This window comes from Lepisma saccharinum, chromosome 5 (assembly GCF_977018435.1).
Source record: "Lepisma saccharinum chromosome 5, izLepSacc3.1, whole genome shotgun sequence".
Classification (NCBI taxonomy): Eukaryota; Metazoa; Arthropoda; class Insecta; order Zygentoma; family Lepismatidae; genus Lepisma; species Lepisma saccharinum.
The window spans coordinates 18,338,063-18,346,899 of NC_139233.1; positions in this window are offsets into that span (position 1 = coordinate 18,338,063).

Sequence of the window (8,837 nt, forward strand, 5' to 3'; positions counted from 1 at the left end):
CAACCTGTCTTTGATTATTTTCTCACAGATGATAGAGAGAAATGACAAAAGAGAGATTGGTCGATAAGATTTTACAGAATGTTTGTCTCTAGATTTATAGATCGATACAACATTTGCACGTTTGAACAGTTCAGGAAACACACCTGCATAAAAACACTTGTTTAGTAAAAGACACAGAGGGTGAGCCAGGGAGTCAGCAGCGTTGGGAAGGAAAATTGTCGGAATTTCATCGGGGCCTAAGGACCGGCGCAACGGCAAGGAGAGGAGGAGAGATTTGACTTATTGAGGGGAGGTTTTAACCGAGGAGAGAGTGTGGGAACTAACAGACTTAATATGAGGAATAGGTTCGGAAACTGTCTCTGAGGAGAAATTTTCATGAAAAAAAGTGTTAAAAAGTTGTGCTCTCTCGTCTCCAACAGCGGTGTCAGAATTATTTACAATTTCCATAGGCACACGAGGATTCTGTTTTCTCGAATTTAATAACGAGTAGAACTTCTTCGGTTCAGCAACACACTCGGCTATTATGTTATTTACATATTCAGTATACCTTGTTTTGAGTAAATATTTTGAATGTGTCCGAATATCACTAAACGTTTTGTGGGTATGTTCATTCGGGTACTGCTTCCGCAAGTTCGAGGCCAGATTTTTGTTTTTCAGTGTAAGGATAAGTTCGCTGTCGAACCAAATTGGATATTTTGCAGAACGCGCTTTCTTGGTAGGCACAAAGTCCTTTATTACAGCATGGAGGGCTTCCAGGAACATCTCCACGGTGTCGTTGACCTCTTCCTCTTCCAGCAAAAACCAGGGATAGGCATCGAGTGCTTGCTGGCCAATATTAAGTTCTGGATATTTTTTATGCAAAATTCTAAAATCACATTTTGTACAATAAATCTGGTCTGCATAACCGCGATTGGTTGAGCCCTCGCGAGGTCACCACGTGCGCAGAGGACTTGTTATCGTTCCCTTGTTCCACATATTCCTGACACAGAGTATAATCAATAGAGTGTCACATCGCCCGGTTTATTGGATATTGATTTGTAACGAATTACTAATGAGATTAACTTATATTTAATTAGCTTTTGAAACCAAATTCATGATAGAATTTTTTAAATCTTTGTGGCAATTATAGTTTCGTAAATAACCAAATCAATACAACTGATGCTTAATAAAAAATATTATATTGCCAGCATTTTACATACTAAATGTATTTCTACTTTTTTGTTAGGGATAACTTCCCTACAATGCCGATTATTGTCAATTTTGATTCCCATTGACAAACAGACGGACAAGCCGATCAAGTTAAAAAACATCCTACTATACCAGCACCTGGTACTTTTTAAGCTCACTACACTGGCGTACTCAAAGAGGAGCTTATGAGGCTGCAGCCCCTCCCGGAATTTTGAGAGAATCAAATTTTTCAAATTAAGTCAGTAAAGAACTCGGGAGGAAACAAAGTCGTAAATGCAAATTCCCCTTAAAATGGCCCCGTTTGTGTTGGAACAACTTTTAAAACAAAGGTTAAGAATGGCATTACGAAATATTGTTTATTGTATTACACTCCCCCAGAACGGTACTATGTAATATCTACCTTTACAATTCCGGCCCCATCCGATTAATCAACAGATAGCAAACGGTTCGATTGTTTACATGTACAGACAAATATGCAGATCAATTCCGATTTTTTTTAAAAGTTAACACTTCCATATATCTTTTGGTACACCAAATTACATGTTTGCAACTTTAATTTTGACGAATTTCCATTGTCTGACTATAATATACTCAGACAGAAAATCACATCAATATCCTATCCTTACATTACGTTAGGTTAGTAATAGATGAATGTTTCTGGTCACGGAATTTTGTTTCTATCTATAATAGTTTCTGAGAAATCGATAAGTATCGATTGGTTTCTGACACGCTGGTCGAGATGATTGAAATCGCATCATGTAGAGAATTCACAGTTCTTTCAGCACACCAAGTTTCGTATTTCTAGTTCCAATGGTTTTGGAGATATCGAAGCATTAAACGTGTGTCAGGTGCTGGCTTTCCATTGTTTAACCACCCCCCCCCCCTCCAAGACAGACAGACGTTCCAATCAAAATATTTTCTTTAGCTTTAAACTAGTTTTTACTAGGACTACAATTGCAGGAAATTGAAGATCTTCACATTTACTAGTTTCTGAGCGGAAAGTTCCTACGTGTAATCAATTTGTAATATCGCTTCGAGCTTGAGTTCGAGTGCTTGTTTAAGTCCACTTTATACACAGATATGCCAATCGTGACTGGACCTACAGTTTCAAGTAGGATCCGAAACACAATATGTTTGCACCGGGTATCGAACCTGGGACCCCTTGATTACAAGGCGACAACGTTACCTGTACGCCATGGGGGAGATCCTGAATCATACTAATACAACTTCGAAAAATGATATTATCATGCACATGTTCTTTGTTCATTTTCCAACTTTAGGCAACATTTCCCAACTGAATTTCGAAATGATACAATGAATTTGACAAGAAAGAGGATGTGTTTCTATTTATATAAATATATATTTTTTACGTTTTTTTTTATATCTTCCAACAGTCAGGCATTGTTATTACTATTACGTCAAATCTTTTAGCGCCTCCTCCTCCTTCTCCTGGTTTGTTGAAGAGACCCTTTCTACACCAATGTGTATCCATTGCTATGTATGAAACATCATACATTTCTTTTTGTCACTTAGAAGTTGCATGTTAACGAGTCGGAAATACCTAGGTATTATTTATCTGAAATATCTCAGTCCACGTGCAAAAACCGACCTTCAATATCGATCTTTCTTTACTACATCATGAATTTATTATCCAATAAGCGATATTGCTTCTGCATTTTCGTCCATATGATAGATAAATGTATTCTTTCAGTCAGTGGCGGTCCCTCCATGGAACAGAGGGAACAGGCTGTTCCCTCCTACTTATCGCCCATTGAAGCTATTTTAATTATCTATATTAATATAATAAGAACACTTCTTTCTCCCGAAATCAACACGCCGAAGAAAACTTTCACCGTGACTGGATGTTTGTTTACTTCACCCACCCTCGTCGTTCCACCCTCTGCTGCCTGACGCCGAGTATTTCCGACCACGCGCGAAGGTAAACGATCCTGATTGTCCCACTTCTCACGAGGGAAGCTGAACTCTCTAGCTGTTCCCTACGAGAGACAGCAAATTCGTTTTCCTTCGAGTTTTTGCTATGTGCTAAAGTTTAATTGCGTCGTAATGATAGTTTTGAGTGTAGTAAGTCTTTAGTTTCCTAATCTCATTGCAAAATTGCGTCTGACATTCATAACGAACTGGAAAAATCTTCTACAATTAATCGTCTGCTAAATGCCTTGGCTAAATGCTGCGAAATAGCTTCCGAGGGAACAGCTCGCATCCACCTGTTCCAACAGCCCCAAGACCAGGCGCACGCAGAGGCAGGACAAGAAAGCGAATGTTGCGAGCGTACGGTTGAGAATGTTGTATGATCGACAGGCTGAAGACGAAAGCCTTTAGTTCATTGAACTTTACAGAAAAGACAGCAAACCAAGACCTACCCTAACTGAATGAAAAACAAAAACGAAATCGTACACAAGGCATTTTATAAAAAGTTACTACAACTCTGTAAAATGATTAACTGGATACTCTTCCAGTGGCAAATTATTGTTGTCCTTGTTTATTCCTGGGAAGGGAGTTGGGAACAGTTCGGGTTTTGTCACAATTTCTACAAATCTAGCGGAAGTCATGAAAAAACTCGGCTATCTGAATGCCATCATTGCATTGAGGACGTTTGAATCACAAGAATGCTCAACTCTACAAATAAGTCAACATAATCTACAAATAGAGAGATAAAGCAGGTTTTCACAAAACATTTTTCTCTCTGATCACTCATAAATTGCTTTTATTATTATTTTCTTTGTTGCGCATCAACAATTTTGTTATTAATGTTATTTTTACTATGCTACCTTCATTTGGTGCAAAGGTACATAAACCTTAAACTTAAAACTCAGCTATCTTATCTACATGGTAGGGTTCTTTGTAGACAACGAAACCAGACAGGATGCCTTCCAATGGAGACGTTTAAACGAATATATTATTTAAAAACAGGATACATGGAGTAAGAATATTTACATGATAAGCTACATTCTTCTATAATTTTCTCGTTTACAGTCAATTTTCATCTCAATATTCTTTTTATTATTTATTTTCTCTATTTGGATATTCTTCTATTTGTACTTCCTTCGTAATGGGCAGATCTGGATCGGGACTTCCTTCTCAATATGGAGGATCTGGTCTTCCCTGTTAATGGACGTTCTGGATCTGGACTTCCTTCTTGCCTTCTTTGTGAACTTCCCTCTGGATTTCAATTTATTTAGGTTTTGACTAATTAACGAATTCCTTTATCCTTTTCCAACTTTTTCCTTTAAGCTTTGGGAATAATACTAATATCCTCCCTTGGGGCTGCAATTGGAACGCGCCACCACTAACTAGGTACAACAGAGAGTACACTTGGTGCAAACGATTTACACGCGCATCCAAGTAGGTGCTACGGTTAAACCGCGCAACCAGAACGCGCTCGCCACTGATGTAAACAAAATTTCCCCTTTAGGAATGGTAAATCAATCATACAGATGCAATATCTGTTCAGACACAAACTTGTATCAGTGCTTGACTTCCTTAATTTTCATATTAACTTACATGTGATCACTGATTTGATTTATAAAATATATATATTAATTTACTTCTTTCATATTTATTTTTTGTCTTCTTATAATATATTCTATTGTTTTTCATCTTTCCAATTTGCTTTGTTCTTATTTATAAAATTATTCACATATATTATGCCAATTCTTAACCTTGCACGCCTGGTGCTGCCATCTCTATTCGTCTTTGGCAAACTATTCACATTACTTGGTCCTATTGGGTACATAACAACTATCATATTTGCTTTAACATTGTTATTGTCCAAATTTTAACGTGCTTCATGCATGTTACTTCTGACAATTTGTAACATATGTATGGTGTTTATTTGGTCAGGAGGGGTGCCAACAGGGATGATTATGGCGCAGGTTGCGCTATCGAGATTTTGGGGGGTGTTCCCTTCAAATAATATAAAATTCAACATTTAAATCTTTTTCCAAAATATATATAAAACTTTTACACCTTAAATGCACCATATTTAATCCATTACATGAAGAAAAGTAAGTGTTTAAGGGTATTATAGAAGGGGGGGGGGAGAAATATCCAACTCTATGTCTTAGATTATTGCGGGTAGTTTAGTTAGAGGGGGATTGAGCCTTAAATTGAGGGCAATTATACAATTATTGTGTGTTACTATTGTCTTAGACAGACTATTGCGGAAATTCTGGTGTGAAGACTGAGAATTAATTTTTTGGATGAGGCATATCCACTCCTCAATATCAACAGTAAGTCTAAAATTAGCATGGAAACTTTGGTGAAATCTCAGATTGTCAAGAGATTTCTGTAGTGGAGAGAGAGTTCGAAAGTTAAATTTTGGAGACTACACTTAGCGATATGATATCCACACGTTTTCGACCCCGAACATGCCAAAGGAGAAGCTGGAAAAGACTAAATATCTCTGGATCTTAAGAAAGTATTGACATTCCATTAAATTAATATTCTTGAAAGCCTGCAAAGGAATGGATTTAAAGATTTTCTTCCTCGCTTCATCGCAATGATATGTTACTAGGATGCGTGTTTGGCGCTTGAATGAGGTGAATGTGAAGTTTATATACTATAGCTGCATTACAAGACAATATATTCTCGATTATGATGAACGATTTTAGGGGTGGTCTTGAGTGATGGGCACCCCTGTTTATGAAGGAGGTGCAGATCAAGTATAGTGTTCATTAAAGCTAAGAAAGAAGTTACTTCCAGTAGACACGCTGTCGTAATTTAATGCGTTGTGGGGATTACGATATGGTTTAAGGGCACAAATTATATGATTTGGAGGGGATGCGCCATTGGCCTTGGGTGGGGGCATCCTTGTATTTAGTTCATTTCAATAAGGGTTGAATTTTAGTTGGTCTACTGTATTATATTACGACGGGTATGGGAGGGGAGGGGGCAAGTGGAGGTCACCTGTTCCTCTGTCTGATTTAGCACCGCACGCCACTGCTTTCAGTATACGTTCCGAACACATTTGTCATTGTTTCCTTCACAACATCAACAATTTATGTGAGCACTGAAAGAAATCGCCACTAAAGGATATCCATTAACGTCTTCCATTACCGAGAAATGCAGTTATGCTTTCCAAATATAGACGGGTTTTGTTCTACAGTGTTTCCATACATGTTTAGCTATATTGATGCATTGGTATAATTCCTGTTCATTTGAACTGTATCGAACACGTCACCCATGTTAGCAGCATGCTACGAATCTCTTGCTAATGGGTAGTTAAAGTATTCGGGTAAGTGTAATAAACAAGCAAAATTATGTTTATCTGTAGTTTGATTGCTATTTTACGTTGTTTTTCGATCTCTCTAGACAGGGGCATGACAATTTTCGGGGAGAGGGGTTATTCCGACCCATGCAATTTAATTCGCAAAGACTTTCTACAGATCTGCCTGTGAGATGATTCTGATGAGCATAGTTATTGAAGTTTTTAACCCATTAATCCACCAAGATACATTGGAGCAAAAGACTAGCGGAGTAAGATTGAGTTTTTGTTTTACGTCCACTTTATGCACAGATAGGCTAATCGGGAATGAACCTACAGTTTAAAGTGGGATTCTAACCACTATGTGCCTCCACCGGGTATCGGGCCCGGAAGCCCTTGATTACAAAGCGACGACGTTACCACTACGCCATCTGAGAGGCCTGATGGATTAAAATTCGGCGAACGAAGGGACCATATGTGTTTAGAGATTCTCACTAAATCTCATTCAGAAGTTTCAACAATTTTCTAGCTCAGCTAGCTGTGAGCAGAGTAGAACCATCTTGTTGAAACCACCTTCCTCAAGTATGCCAACGAAATCGTGGCCATTGTTCACTGTTTCTTCAAAGAATAAAGCCTAAATGAATATCGCAACCTGCACATGGATTTTCTGGGCATGCAAGTGTGTTTCTCTGATGACCACTATCGTGTGTTTTTGTGTGTGTTAACATAAGAGAAAGGTGAAATCAGGCATCATCTATAAAGGTCACATCAAGATCAGTAATAGTTTTCGTTTGAGTACAATTTTTAAACTACTCACAGTAACGGATTCATTCATTTTCTTTGTGAATGTAACATTGACCTGTGTCAATGTTTGCATGCACCTTTCCTTGCACTGCTGTGTGCGCTGTTGCAGGCCCAATATCTTGATCTTGCACCACCTGGAGCGAAGATTTTGATGAACTACGCAGCATAGTCAGGAACGTGCATCAACTTCTCATCGTTGAGTTCAGATGGTCTCTCACTTCGTTCGGCATCTAACGATAACATTCACGAAATAGCGCATGAACACTCTGTATTACTCTTTAATACACATATCTTTCCTTTAATTGTTTTCATTTTGCTTCTCTTTCAGCTTATTAAAGACCATGTTAATTACTGCAGTATCACTTATCGTTGCCAGTCATTACTGCTTAGGAGAGTCTTTGAAGGAAATTTCAACCAGAAATTATTCTCTAATGAATGAGTTAGAAGATTTTATACATGCTCTAAACACACAATGGCACTTTGTTGAATTCTCAATTATAATTCCACCAGGCGAAACAGGTAAGCTGCAGTCGGTTCGCTTCTAGCAATTAGGAATTACATGCGAAAGTTATTCGTTATTTAGACGCCATTTGACGAATAATTCATAACCTTTAGGTCAAAAAGAAAAAAAACTTATAACTTTCGCCGCGAAATGCACCAAGAAAATTCAGTCGCCGTAAGTAGTGTGTATCAGAAACATAAATTTTAGAACCGCAACAAAGAATGAATTAATACTATACAATCTAAATTAATTTAAAACGTCTATTTTCTTGAATGAATTGTTTCTTTGAAAATGAAATAATATCGTCGGCATGACGCTCGAAAACCTGTTTAGGTACACATTACACTCTGACATTCGACAGTGTGAGGAACACAAATTGACTAGTGCTGTGAATCTAGAAGTGACGGATTCAGAGGAAAGTTAAGGTGCTATTAGTGGTAATTCTCGACTGAATTTCATCACGAATTCATTTGTACTCATACAGTTACAAATTATCGTAACTTTTGCAAATTTCTACTGTTAAAACTGAACAGGTCACCTATTAATTTACAAAAACGAAACGCAACCGGTATAACATGGCGTGAGTACCCGCACACACTACACATCAACTTGATCAAAAGATAAGGTACACTTCTTTGATGGACCCGCCATTTTTCTATTATAAGTTTCATAAAATGGCCAATAAGCTACTCCAGACAAAAATTAAGTCTTCTTTTTTAATTTTAACAGCTCCTAAAATCTACATTTTGACTCCAAATTAAAGTTTTTAGACCAGGTTGATTCACACATAGGGAAGTTAAACTTATTGTATGAAGCAGCTATTTTCCACAATTGCAGATCTACTAGTCTGGTTGAAAGTTGGATGGTTTTTGAGATGCCTCGACCCCGAATATCTACATTTTATCTAAGTTCTACACTTTAAGCCATTTTAGATGTAGATACATACATATACATACATATATACCGTGCGTCCATTTCGATCTGCAGCCGAGAGATCGGGAGAAACGTGGCGGGCGGCGCTGACGGAGGTGCCGACATTTGCGGCCTGTAATGCCCGCATATTTTTATGGACATATGCAGACATTTATATAAATATTGCAAAACTAGCACTAACCTGTG